The following is a 15,159-nucleotide window of genomic DNA, read 5'->3' as shown; positions in this document are numbered from 1 at the left end:
TACAGTTGGATGACTACACCAACAAACTTTTGGAACAACTCCCACATTTAAAATCAAAACAAGCAGTTAAAACAACTCCAGATGGAAACTGTTTGTTTAATGCTGTTTCTATAGCTATGTGTGGAAACGAATCATTATCAACTGAGCTTCGACTAAGATGCAGTTTAAATATGATATTAAATGCAGAGATGTATCAAAACCATGAGTTTGCAAAATCATTTAAGATAGTGTCTCCCGATTATTGGATTTCTGTACGCGATTGTATCCTCGAAGGGGGATATTCTTCTTCTTGGACCCTTCTAGCTATTGCGGAATCAATACAGCGGGACACATACTCTGTGTATCCAAAATGTAATGGACCATGCGATCTCGTGTACGGCATTTTAAACAAAAAAATATCACCATCCATCCAATCGTCTCTTTCGCCTGTCTATCTCATATGGACAAGGGTGTCCGAACACAAGCCAGAAAGCGTTTGGATACCCAATCATTTTAGTGCTTTACTGGAAGGTGACCACAGCGATTTCAATGTACCTTGTAGTCCTAGCTGTTCTTCAACCCTAATTTTCAATACAACCGACTTAGATGATGACGAAGAAGATGAAAAACATGCGAATTTGCCTGATAATGTCCAACCACAAAGAAGTAATGAGAAACCAGGCGCTAAGGCATCGGGACCTCAATTGAACTCAAAGAAGAAACAAAAAGGTCAACCACTAGACAACAAGTTTCTGGAAAGTAGGCAAATTATTGAAACATTAAGTAACAAGGAAACTAAAGGATTGGAGAATATTCCACTGGGCAAAAAAGAAAATATCTACTTTGTGACAAAAAATATGAAAAACATCCAAAGACGAAAAATTGGGCAAACGCGGCAATTTTATGATGATTGCGGCAGTTGGAAAAAAGGGTCTTACTATTCAACCTTCTACAAAAAAGATAGCCTACGACAGATATATGTATTCAAAAATAAGTTTTCGTTTCGAAAAGCTACACAAAATGAATACACAACCATGGATCCACAGCCAAACCAGAGCGAAATTGTAAAAATGACAAAATACACATCGTTTCATGCAGCAGATTGTAATTACAAGCGGAGAGTAACGTGGCTGAACTATTTTGGAGAATGTAACATTCAAACCTTGTGCATATTTGAATATCTCGGTTTATCCCCTGGCCATATTCCACATGGAAATAGTAAACTCAATACAAATGACTACATCAGAGTAAAACCAGACATCTTTAACGATTTTCGAAAACAGGTTCCTTTGAAAACAGCCAAAAATGTATATGATGAAGCCATGCAAACAGATGATATGTCTCGTGTTCCCAGAAACTTACAACAGCTCCATAATTTGAAATATAATACGAAAAAAAATATTGATTACAAACCGACAGTTTACGGCCAAAATTACAGCGACGATATTCTAAAAGTCATAGACATGACTCAAACACATACATTTGTCCAAAAAGTATCTCATTCTAAAGGAATGCCAATTTCCATCATTTTGTTCGTTCAGGATCAAATTTTGGACATCGAACGATTTTGCTGCAACCAAAATGTGGTATTGTGTGTTGACAAGACGTATAATTTGGGGAAAACATTTCTCACCACAACGGTATATCAAAACGTGTCAGTGGTGAGAAGTACATCAGGAAAGGCTCCTCTTTTTTTAGGACCATCGTTTCTGCATGCCAAATCTGATTTGCAGACGTTTACAGAGTTTTTTTCGTATCTTAAGTTTTCTTTGAAAGGTGATCGCTTGATATTTGGAACCGACGATGAGAGGGCGATGCATCAAGCAATCTTGAATGCTTTTCCAAATGCTACTCATGTGTTGTGCTGTCGCCATTTGAGACAAAATCTGCAAAAGTATTTAGCTGATAAGATTGGTTTAGGCACATTCTACAGAAATAAAGTATTGAATGGTGCATTTTCATTATTGCAATCAAAAGATCACGTAGAATACGAAGAAGAAGAGAAGAATTTTTTGGAATATTGCACATTGCACTGTTCTACTGTCACACCATATTTGAAAGGGAGATTTCTACCACTGTTGAAAGACAAAGTGTGACAAAACAGACATACAGTGGACGTGGAATGGAGCAACAACTACGCTGAAAGCATGAATAACGTAATCAAAATCAAAACAAATTGGAAACAAATGAAATTATCTGAACTAATACAAGTTATTCATGAACAAGTGGCATCACAATTTAAAGAAATTGAAAAAGCAGTGATTGGTCTTGGGCCTTATAGTTTACGTGAACCTTATATGACATATAAAACGTCATACGAAAACTGGTGTTCTTGGTCGTTGGCAGATCGAAGAAGTCATTTTCAACGCTTCATGGCATTTGCTCCAAAAACGGAAAAACCGTGCATTTCGACAGATGGAAGGTTGCATACAGTGCCTCCTCCCAATTCATGTGGTAAAAAGCCAGGGCAGAGAAAACGTAAAAGGCCTGAAAAATGTCATTATCGTTCTTAGACAGTTCATGTGCAGAATGATATAGCCTATGCCTGACTATAAATGTTGTTCTGTAATTCTTTGAGTTCACATTTTCTGCGTAAACTGGCTTTTTGCAAAATGTGTTTCAATATTGAAGGCCTAACCTGTTTACGTATATTGCATTTTCGTTGTTATTTCACCGAATGATTATCACATTTATATTTTATTTTTAAGCCATTTTTATTTTAATCTCACATTAAGTTTTTTGGATTATTTTTTCAATCTTGATTAGCCTACAATACTTTCACAAAGGAAATCTACCTATCACGTTAAGTAGAAATCGTCATCGTTTAATTCGTCAGTTCGCCTTATTCGTCACATTTTATTCGCTCCCGGCAGAATTCTTATCTTTTTCAGTAGCCTACATGATAGTTCGTTTAATTTGTCGTCGTCTAACTCGCTCAACTCGTCAACTATATTTATATCTCCGAAAAGCATTTTGTTGGGGTAATTCGCCATTCGATTAATGCTTTCAAGTGCTTACGTGCTTAGATCGTTTGTTTGGCATTGACTTCGCTCTGACTATAATCCTGAAATGAAACGCAGAAAACGCAACTCCGATTCGTAGCCTACTGTCAAGTGAGGAAGCTTTTTTTAAAGCTAAAAACCTGTTTAATTTACTTCTTATATTTTATGTCGCTCTATTTAAAATTAACACTTCTCAAATGTTTACTAAACTTACACATTTTCTACCTGCTTCACAGTAAGGATTTAGAACGCGTCTCACACTTCGTCCTTCGCTTAATCCTATAAAGTCACAGCTTTGTTAGTTACAGCAACATAGATTATTTCACGCAGTCTCGTTAGTTAGATCAACACACGTGCGGTCCCAAATGAACAAAAGGTCATTTATAAATACAAATAAATGCGCCATGTATAGGCTACGATTCGTTATAGTTTTGACCTGTTTGCATAATTCGTCAGTTCGCCTAATTTGTTAAATTTTTCTAATCCACTTGAGGTGACAAATTAGGCAAATGCTAGTCTTATGATTTATTGTTTTGATGCTTCGGCAAGATTTTGCGAGTCACTGGTGCAACAAAAAACGCAGAAACCAATGTATTCTTGTTCAGTAGCCTTGTTTTTCTTCGTCCAGTTCCCTGGTACAGGCATGAGATCCAATGCACAATGACATTTCCAGTGTTGCAGAAGATTTGCTATGACAGACTAATCCTACATGGACAGCCACTTTATCTGGTCCAGATATGGTCAAATCCGTACCCGATCTGGTAAAGATCTGAACCAGATAAAGTGATTGTCTGGGTATAGGCCTACATTGCAGGTAAATGTTGATTTCGAAAGTACTTTATTATTTTGACAGAATCTGCAATCGAATAAGCTCTATCAAAGAGGTTTGGTTGATTTAACAGATCGAAATTTTGCAACCATGCCCAAATAAATTGTAGTTGCAGTCCACTACAACACATGCAACCGAATTGTTCATATCAAGCATTCTTGTAAGTTTGACAGCCGACAAAACAAAAAAGTATTTACAAGAAAAGTTGGAATAAAAACACCTATTTAAAAAAAGTTTGGCCTACACGTAGGCGTGGATGTTTTACTGAAGTAAGGTAATTCCAGGGGGATCAGAATTCCCACTAATCCTGAAAGTGATTTTTCAAGTTGCCGATTTTCAGTCTAAACGATTGTTATGCACTATTTGAGAAACCAAATGTCGCGATTGTCGTGCAACATTTTGTGCACTATGTAGTTTGGCTGTAATTGCGTAACTTTGACTAAACACCTTTGAAGACAAGCAGCGAAACCCTCGCATGCTTAGGACTGGGTTAATAAATACTACAACCCAATGAATGTCTTTCGTTCAGGTTTAAATAGCCTATGTCGGTCAATCAACAAACAATCCCCACAAAACAAAGATATATTATAAAGATAGAATGACAACAGTGCACAACAGTTTTGGTTACTACATGTCTGAATACCTACTATTGGCAATTTTCCCTTCACACAATCCTGATATATAGACTAGCTTGAACAGTTTTTGCATTCTATTTGTGAAATGAAGTCACAAACTTGATCCAAACTTGTTGCGACGGGTTTGACTTCTGGAAACAAACTCATCTACGGTTTCGATGAGATCGAGGGCTTCCACATGATCTCAATATGTACTTATGATAGCCAGGTCATTTAAACGTTGCTGTGTACCATAAATACGTTTACAACCTACGCAAAATAAAAAGGGATCATTCTGCTGCGCATGGAAAATGTTCGACAATGCCTGACAAACGTGTCAAAAACCAATAATGATCGACAATGCCTGGAAATCCTAGACAATGCTAGGAAATGCCCAACAATGCCTGAAAGTAGCTTAATCTAGAATGCCTGACTCCCCTTGAAAATGCTAGACAACCCCTGAAAATGTTCGACAATGCCTGACAAACCCGTCAACCACTAATAATGATCAACAATGCCTGGAAATCCTAGACAATGCCTTGAAATGCCCAACAATGCCTGAAAGTATAGCTACACTACAATGCCTGACAACCCCTGAAAATGCTCGACAATCCCTGAATATGTTCGACAATGCCTGAAAATGTTCTATAACGACTACCAAACCTGTCAATCACTGATATTGATCGACAATGCCTGGAAATCCTAGACAATGCCTGGAAATTCCCAACAATGCCTGAAAGTAGCTACTCTACAGTGCCTTGTAACCCCTGAAAAAGCTCGACAACCCCTGAATATGTTCGATAATGCCTGAAAATGTTCGACAATGCCTCATAAGCCTGTCAACCACTGATAATGTTCGACAATGCCTGGAAATCCTCGACAATGCCTGGAAATTCCCAACAATGCTTGAAAGTAGTTAGCCTACTCTACAATACTTGAAAACCAATGAAAATGCTCGACAACCCCTGAAAATGCTCCACAACCCCCCAAAAAGCCGACAATGCCCGACAATAACTGACAATGCCCGACAATGCCTGACATTGCCTAGACAATGCCCGACAATGCCTACAATGCCTGACAATGGGTATTTAGGCGTAGGCCTACCCCCTGAGAACCTCTGACACCTGAAAATGCTCGACAACCCCTGAATATGTTCGACAATGCTTGAATATTTTCGACAATGCATAATAAGCCTGTCAACTATTGATAATGATCGACAATGCCTGGAAATCCTAGACAATGCCTTAAAATTCCCAACAATGCCTGAAAGTAGCTACTCTACAATGGCTGACAACCCTTGGAAATGCTTGACAGCCCTGAAAATAAATGTTTGATAAAGCCTGAAAATGTTCCATAATCACTACCAAACCAGTAAACCACTGATATTGATCGACAATGCCTGGAAATCCTAGACAATGCCTGGAAATTATCAACAATGCCTGAAAGTAGCTATTCTCTACAATGGCTGACAACCCCTGAAAATGCTTGACAGCCCCTGAAAATGTTCGACAATGCCTGAAAATGTTCGATAATGACTAAAAAATCTATCAACCACTGATAATGATGGACAATGCCTGGAAATCCTAGACAATGCCTTTAAACTATAGACAATGCCTGAAAGTAGTTACTCTACAATGCCTGACAACCCCTAGAAATGCTCGACAACCCCTGAAAATGCTCCACAACCCCCCAAAAAGCCGACAATGCACGACAATAGCTGACAATGCCCGACAATGCCTGACAATGCCCGACAATACCTACAATGCCTGACAATGGGAATTTAGACGTACCCCCTGAGAACCCCTGAAACTTGAAAATGCTCAACAACCCCTGAATATGTTCGACAATGCTTGAAAATTTCCGACAATGCATAATAAGCCTGTCAACCATTGATAATGATCGACAATGCCTGGAAATAAATGTTCGACAATGCCTGAAAATGTTCCATAATGACTTCCAAACCTGTCAACCACCGACAATGCCTGGAAATTATCAACAATGCCTGAAAGTAGCTACTCTACAATGCCTGACAACCCCTGAAAATGTTCGACAATGCCTGAAAATGTTCTATAATAACTAAAAAATGTGTCAACCACTGATAATGATCGACAATGCCTGGAAATCCTAGACAATGTCTTTAAATTATAGACAATGCCTGAAAGTATAGCTACTCTACAATGCCTGACAACCCCTGAAAATGCTCGACAACCCCTGAAAATGTTCGACAATGCCTGAAAATGTTCTATAATGCCCAAAAAACCAGTCAACCACTAATAATGATCGATAATGCCTGGCAATCCTCGACAATGCCTGGAAATTCCCAACAATTCCTGAAGGTAGTTAGCCTACTCCACAATGCCTGACAACCCCTGAATATGCTCGACAACCCCTAGAAATGCTCCACAACCCCCCGAAAAGCCGACAATGCCCGACAATGCCTGACAATGCCCGACAATGCCCGACAATGCCTGACAATGCCTGACAATGCCCGACAATGCCTGACAATGCCTGACAATGCCCGACAATGCCTGACAATGGGTATTTAGAGGTACCCCCTTCCATGTGGTAGCAATGAAACTCAAGCAAAGATAATTGCTGTGGATGTGAATTTTCTTATTAGTATGGTATACAAATTCTCATTACTTGGCCACACAGATGACAAAACATGTAAAATTTCACTTTTTTTTATTTAAACCTACTCCGTGAACTGTCAAATTATTTTAGTCCATTTGATTGCAGATAGCAATACCATGTCGAGCTTCTGTTTACAAGTAGCCTAATCACCATGCTAAATAGGCTTAATAAGCTATAGGCCCAGAGCTTACCACGTTATAGAGTTTACAAAGCTTGTAAATTGGTTGAGTACCTTGAAAACAATTACGTAGTCTAGACTCTAGATAAAGAAAAATTTCAAGTTTTTGATAAAGAAAACTATTTGTAAGGTATTACAGTATAAAGTATTTTGACAGACTTCAAAGAGATAGCCTGCAGCTAGTGAACTCATCACTACTGAATTGATAAATAGGTTGAAATGTAAGTAAAATCTAGTTTCTCCTGCCCAACCCAAGGCATGAAACTTTACATTGTTTCCAAGGAAACAACAACTTAGAGGAAAACTTTAAAATGCGGAAATGCGGAAAACATTGTGAAAACTGAAAAGTCGAGGGCAAAGTTTATATATATTTATTTATTTATTTATTTATTTGGATTTTGTTTCAGACACAAGTAGAATTGGTCCATAGGATACAAACACACAAAGAAAACGAAATACAACACCACACAGAAATCGAGTAGGCCTAGCAGCTATCGGTACTACACAAATATTAAGCACAAGTTTCAGGCTGGAGAGCACGATCACGATGCTGGAAGAAAGCAGATTGATGATAACACTCGGAATTCATCAAATGCTGAATCCACGTATTCGATGTGTTAAAGCAGCGATCAGTAAATTTATATATACTTTTACGAAGGAGAGCATGAAACGTCGTAATTTTGTTAGTTACCATCACAGAGCTTATACTTATACGTCTCGGAAGATGAAATGTAATTCTATAGCTGTTATTATACGCTACACGTAGACGATTGATACTGTACGAAAAATATTTACACCACAGCTGAGATCCATACATTGGCATACAGTAGGATCGAAATAATACGTTTTTGACAGTGGTAGAACACCTGGGGAATCTTGCTCTCAGCATATTGCCAGAGCAGTTTTGTTTGTTCACAGGGATATCTGGTATGTTCAATACTCACGCTGGCTTGGTGTTCATGGTAATATTCAGTATATACAAAATCTACTAAATCATATGTGATACAAATTTTTATATGGTAAAAGAAAATGATACACAGTTGTCTAAGGCCTATTATATTCCTTTCATGTTTTTGTTTCTGACAAATAGATAAACTGACTGACTGCCTAAGCTACATTTTTCTCCAAAAAGCTATAAACAAAAACGGCAAGATTAAACAATGATGAGTCAATACTGGTTCAACTCTCGGGGACAGCCTAAGCTTGGGTAGCACATCTTAGATGCAGCTCTGTATTCAGCAGCACCTAGTAATTAGTACAGTAGTTTGTGGATCACTTAATTTACAAGCAGCAATACTTCAACAAGCGAAAACTTGACTTTGTCAATCGCTGATAGACCTCAGCCAGGCCAGGCCCTCCGCAAGTAGGCTATAGCAATGGAAAACTTCTAAGATTAAGCTTGCAGAGAATGTTTCAGTTTAAGAATAACGATTCCTACAATGAACCAAAGAACTGAAAAAAAAAAACATTTTTCTGCACTGCTTTCTGAGATTGATGTAACCTGTGTTTCGTTCACCAGGTTTCGTTTCGAATGCACAGGCGAAAAACGATTTTTTATATTCAGAAATTGATTTTGAAGCAAAACCAAAATAATGATTGTTTTTCTTGAAACGAAGTAGCCAACATTTATTTCCAACAGTAGGCTACTACAAATGTAACTTGCTCAGTTAATTCTGTGAATGAGAAACTGCTGAATGCATGCATTTTCTTGTAGCCTAAATGTTGTGAAGTAGGCTACTGTAGGCAAAGAGTAAAAATTCCGTTTTTCAATTCAGTTTTTTTTTTTTTTTTCATAGCGAATAAACAAAAATACACACAATATACAAAAGTACAAAAAATATACTCAAATATAAACAATAATATACTAAAAACGTCTTGCGCATTTACGCTCTAGCACAGTGGTTCCCAACCGGCGTGCGGCGGCACTTTGGGGTGCCATTTGCAATACTCTGGACATCCCTGACTCTGGAGACTGGAGTGCCGAGAGCTATTTGTCATGTTCAGTTTTTATCCGTCTTCAAACGGTTTGCTAAGATCAATGTTGCTGATGACATTCTCATGCGTGATTGTTTTTGTGACATTTCTGTACATGTAGGCGTAGCTCCACCTCCCAAGTACATGTAGCTCCACACAAAGTGAAATTTGCATGATTTTGGGCTCTTTTTTATGATTTCTCTTGTATCATGGGCCAATCCTATAGAAGTTTGCTGGTAATCTACATCCCTTCGTTTTCTTCAGACTGTCCGTCTATTGCACTACCCAGTGGTTCCAGAAGAAACGGAGTGGAATCAAATTACTCCTGGTGATTATTCTGGAGGAAGGCGTTCACAGCAGAACGTATTGAGAGAAGCTTCTGGGCCACACCTTATGCAAAGAGAAATGTGTTAGCCGACAGCCCTGCAAGTACATAGCGTCTTCTCGTCGTTAACTTTATTCGCAAACACAATACAAAATGCACCGTTGCAGAAGCGCATCGCCAATTACAAAGCCAGACGTTTGCTCTTACTGATAAAGAATTGAAAGCTTTCATTGCTGTCATGTAGGCCTATGCGCGGTAATTTGAAGGAAAAACTGATCTACCATTGGACTTAAAGATGGAGTGTGTGTAGGCCTACCATTGTGCAAAAGCGCAATGTCCAGAAACCGATTCTGTGAAATTCTCCGGCTCCTACGTTTTGATATAAGATTAAATTGTTCACACAGGCTTCAGACCGCTAAATTTGCTCTATTTTGGGAAGTCTGGAACCGATTTGTAGATAACTGCCAAACATCTTATAAACCTGGAGCTTTTATCATTGTGGATGAGCAGCTGTTAGTGGCTACTGTTACCTAGCAAGGCTATAGATGCCCCTTCACCCAATTTATGGCATCATCAAAGCCAGACAAGTTTGAGCACCAATATTGGTTAGCTGTAGACAAGGAAAGCAAATATTTGATGAACAACTTTTATATGTCGGAAAGGACGAAACACGCCCCGCAAATGACCGCGTTTCTGATCGTGTTGTAATAGCCTACAACTCATGGTCCCTTATCTGAATAAAGAAAGAAATGTAACAACTGATAGCCTAATTATTTTACTTCTGTGAAATTAGCCACTCAACTGAAAGAAAAGCAGACGATTCTTTTGGGAACAATAAACAAAATCAGGAGAAAAGTGCCATTATCTTTGAAAAATGTGAAAGAACTTCATTCTTGCAAGCTTTATAAATTTGGAGATATTACCCTAACTGTGTCCCAGGGAAAGGTGAAAAAATATGTTCTAATGCAATGCACAAGGACATTAGGCTACAATAGCTGATGATAGGCTAATGCAAAAAAAACACATGAAACAGTTGCTTCCTATAATGAAACAAAGTAGCCTACGGAGTCGATATACTAGGCCAAATGGCTAAGAAATACACTTGCAGAACCGGCACACGAAGGTGGCCAATCCAATACGCAGTTTTCAAAACACACTGGATTTTGCTGCTATCAATGCCTAGGTTCTCTATAAAGAGATTACCAATGAGAACATTTCTCGCACTCGCAGAGACTTTATACCCGCATTGGCGAAGGAGTTGGCTGAGCCACAAGTGCAGAAGCGAAACGGCGTTCCAGGACATGTAGCCTAACACTCGCCACCAGCAATGAAGAAAAATTAAAAAAGTTCTGTCAAGTGAAGATTTTGTGTAAGAGAAACCGCTCTGTTAGCGTGTGCACTCACTGTAAAATATCTTAATAAGGAACTTGCACTGCATTGACAATCCAACATGCAAGTGAAACTCCCATATAAACATGTTGACAGTCGATTTAACTATTATTAGAAAATCACAAGTTAGCCTACATACCAGCAAATAACACAATAAATGTTAGTGTGCAGAGGCAGGCACACTACTTCAATAAATAAAAAGGGTTCGCCCCGGGTTCGCCACTGAGACTGAGAAACAATTGCTGTTGGTTTGAATCTCCATTCTCAGACTGAGTAAGCCGAGGACGAAGACTCAAACCAGCGACCAAGAATCAACTAACCAGCGGCGCCGGAACAATTTTTGACTGGGGGGGCAGGATTATGAAAAAAAGGACATTTATATTGCTGAAAGGCATTTTTTTAAGTTTTAAGGTAAGATATAGCGATAATACTCATCTATCAGCTCATTAATGATACAAGTGCCCGGTATGCAATGAACAATGGCACGGAAGGGCATCATACAATGTTATAATTCGGGCCATTTTTATTTTGACATAAAAACATTTTTTTTTGACTTCATATTTTTATTCTATTTTGACCTAACGAAATTGATTACTTGCAGAGAGCACAGTTCTTCCTTGAATCCTACCAGTTACCCAAACATAATATTTTGTCGATTTCAGAAATTATTAAAAGTGCGTCGTGTTTTATGGCGATAGAAAAATCTCTACAAATCTGTCTAACTTTTGCTGAAGACGATTTCGCTTGCTTATAGGCATTTTTGTATTGTGGAATGCAGGGATATCTAAAGAAGGGGATACGAAGGCTTTTATTACGTCTGACAATAGAAGGGCTTTTGTTTATCGTAAATAATCTGTGTTTATCGTAAAATGACAATTGGCACCGATAGTAGTTTAATAAATTTTGTTATGATAACTTGCATTGTGCTATTAGCATCAGGCCTGGATATTCACAGCATGCTCATGGTTGCTTGTTAATTCAACTACCCATATGCTTGCTTTACATCTAGCCTACTGCAAAGGCTTTGTTCAAAAAAACAGCTTACTGGTAACTTTTCAACTGTCTTTGTAAACAAGTATTCTTTAAATATGCTCTAAGTAACATTTGCTAACTGTTTACTGTAGCTCACTGTACCAGCTGCACTACAAAACTTTCTACGATTTTAAAAAGAACCACATGTTTAAAGCACTACAAACTACCGCCCTGGTAGTGTCACGAGAATAAGGCAATCGCTGCGAGCCTTCATATCCCCTTCTCTAGATATCCCTGGTGGAATGTCATTAGGCTATTCCTAAAATCAAAACTGTTAATTTTCGAAAAAAACACGTTTGTGAAGAGGGAGTGTTTTATAAAAATTATTTAAATTGCTTACGTAACAATGAATAAACAATGGACAATTTGCGATAAAAGTTACTGCTGATCCGTGGTCATTGTGACATATTTTCTGCTTTTGTGGATTAGCCTAATATGGTTTAATTGTGTCGCAGTTCCTGATTTGGATTGCTTCCACGAGAATTTTGACAAAAATTGCTCTCAAGAAACACAAAAAGTTTGTCAAAAGCCATAATTTGACAAATTTTGACTTTATTGTCAATTTTGACTTGATTTTGACCTATAAACTAATTCTTAGAAGTAGTCCTTTAAGTGCTGAGAACAACTTTATTCTTTGAATTGCGGATAGACGAGGACGAGGTCCTTAAAACATTTTGACTTTATTGACTCTTGCGGGAAGTTAGTTATAATGATGTAACCTATACTGTGATACAGAATTTTGTGTCGTGAATGTTATTTTGAGGCAAAAATGAAAGATTATAATTAGGCTAAAAGCGAATAGCAGAAATGTTATATTGCATAATGCGCAGTAGCTTCCATGACCTTAAAAAGGCATCATTACCCCCCTGCCCGCCTACTCACAGAAAAAAGAGGGCAGGGGCATTTGCCCCCCTGCCCCCCCCCCCACTTCCGGCGCCCCTGCAACTAACGACCAATATGTGATTGTGTGCTAGAATAGGCTACAGCACTTGCGATTTGCGAAAGTTTTCCTGAAATAACGGGGAGAAACGTGAATACTGAATACCACCACCGAATTGCAACAATTAGGCTATTATGTAAAACATACAAAAACAGGACAATTTGATACTATTGTAGAGAACAAAGATTAAGAAGTACGATACGATGATATATTGTAAAGGTAAGTTATCCTTTGTATTGAGCACTTAAGGTACGCATGTATATCCAATTATCCATGCAACAGTTGGTTTTTGACATTTTTTTAAAGCCATTGAACGGTAAATCTTTTATGTCAAGAACAAAGCAAAAACAAACAAAAAGTAGCCATACAGGCAGTAGGCTACAGTTTGCTCATGGTAAGTTATTCAGAGACCGCTGACGTGTCACTGTTCAAACAATCAAACGATGAAAGCACATCGACTTTTGTTCATGCATTGGTTGGCTGGCTTGGTGTCAACAAACAAAGCAACAGCATTGCTGATCACATGATCAGTGAGTAATGATACCGAACCGGCGGCAATGGCCAATTGCGCTCGGAAGGGGATTCCCCTTCCACAGGATACCAGTTTTGCCCACAGTGGCAACTGGAATGTAAATACACGTCACACAGCACATGGGGATGACTGCAGCAGCACTAACACTAACAGATTCTGTTTATTGAAAAGGAATCGAACATCCAGATAAAGGGTACAACGCTACCGTCTGCTGAGACCGGAAAATAGCTGCGTCTGATTAGATAAACATGTAGTGCAGTAACTGTTACTAACTGGTAGGCTATAGGCCTAACTCTTAAATAACATGCACTTGTGCAACGGTTTGGAGATATTTAAGAGCATTTTAAAATAATCTAATATTTGCAATATACTAAATCTTGCTTTATGGTTTAAAACCTGGCAAATCTGATACCAACTGCAACATCTGCAGTGTAGCAATATTTAGAAATTAAATTTAAAGTTCTGACAGTTCATAACATACTTTTGATGAGACTTTCTTTGTTGCACAGATTTTCCGACTGAAGTAAAAACAAAAGGGTTTCTGACTTCATTAGCATAGAGCCCTAGACCTACTATATGCATGGTATGAATGTCATAGGCTATGTCTGACTCCATTGTCATATAGTACCTTTTTCTTGACCTTTGCTATGTTAACGTGTATTGTTTTTTGCTGTGATGGTCAGAAATAAAAACAGCTGAACTGTATGAAGAAAAGAAAACTTACCACTCCCACTAAGTTACCCACGTTTTATTGAATATGATATCTTATTATTGTATCTTCATGGAGATAGTTTAGACAGTATTACTGTTACAAGCTAATTAGCCTACCTGTGAATAAACTGCCTATTATCACCCAAGATTTTTGTTAGATTTGAAGTTCATAGCCTAATAACTTCCAGAAGTGGGTAGTAGAGAAATCATTACTAATCAGAAACGTCTGGTAAACTTAAAATGTAAGTCTGACTCCTCCCAGTTAATCTCATTCCTCACTGCTTCAACAACAATGCAGGAGGTAAGATACAACTCTTTTGTTTTTGAAGAAAACCAATTAGGTCTGAACTCTGAACGCGCTGTCTAACAGCCGACAGCATTTCATGGTTATAATATAACGCTTTGTATGGAGACAATATCGAAAGCCCATGAGGGCATCTGTTTACTTATATAATTATATGGATTATTTAGGGCTAGGACAGTGACCTTGCGTGACTCATTGGGGGGCAATTCAATACCACAAATATTTAACTTGAAATTAATATTTAGTTATGGGCAATTTTGGTCTGTAACATTTGAAGTTTTACCCACCCTCTAATAAACACGTTTGTAACATAATCTGACCATTTTCACTTTGTGCGCCCGCGAAAAAAAAATCATAACAGATAATGTGAAGACATATACGCAGTATGGTCTGGGACGGCAAACAGGTTTTACATAATATACTACCGTGACAAACAGTGAATTCGTATCAGAAAGTAGCCTGCTTCTAGAATTTGTAAGCTAATATCTAGAATAGTTAATTAGTTGTATATGTGAACTTTGCCATGTGATTGAGTCTAGGTTTTTTTTTCGGTCATATATCGGTCATTGACCAATTTTTTAGCAAAATGTCCGAAAAAAATATAGTAAATTTGGTCAAAATGTCCGAAAAAATATATAGTCAATTCTCTTTTCAGATAAAACACGACAACGTTTCTCAGCGAAACTTAATGTTATAGCTAGTCAGGAAGTGCAAAT

The 15,159-nt window shown here is 38.1% G+C and overlaps 1 long non-coding RNA gene across 2 annotated transcripts; it reads right to left on the bottom strand.

Moving 5' to 3' along the window:
• Positions 1-940: 940 nt before the first annotated feature.
• Positions 941-4,592, bottom strand: LOC145772665 (uncharacterized). 2 transcript variants are annotated; one of them, XR_014289309.1, is made up of 2 exons: positions 4,458-4,592; positions 941-1,865 (listed from the first exon to the last, which is right to left on the bottom strand). It is a non-coding gene; the product is annotated as an uncharacterized LOC145772665 (long non-coding RNA). The 2 variants fall into 2 exon arrangements; XR_014289308.1 differs by lacking the exon at positions 4,458-4,592 and adding an exon at positions 2,298-2,691.
• Positions 4,593-15,159: the final 10,567 nt, after the last annotated feature.

The sequence above is a fragment of the Aplidium turbinatum genome, chromosome 6 (assembly GCF_918807975.1).
Source record: "Aplidium turbinatum chromosome 6, kaAplTurb1.1, whole genome shotgun sequence".
NCBI lineage: Eukaryota > Metazoa > Chordata > Ascidiacea > Aplousobranchia > Polyclinidae > Aplidium > Aplidium turbinatum.
The sequence above is the reverse complement of the archived record's forward strand: the minus strand, read 5'-3'. Positions and strand labels throughout refer to the sequence as shown.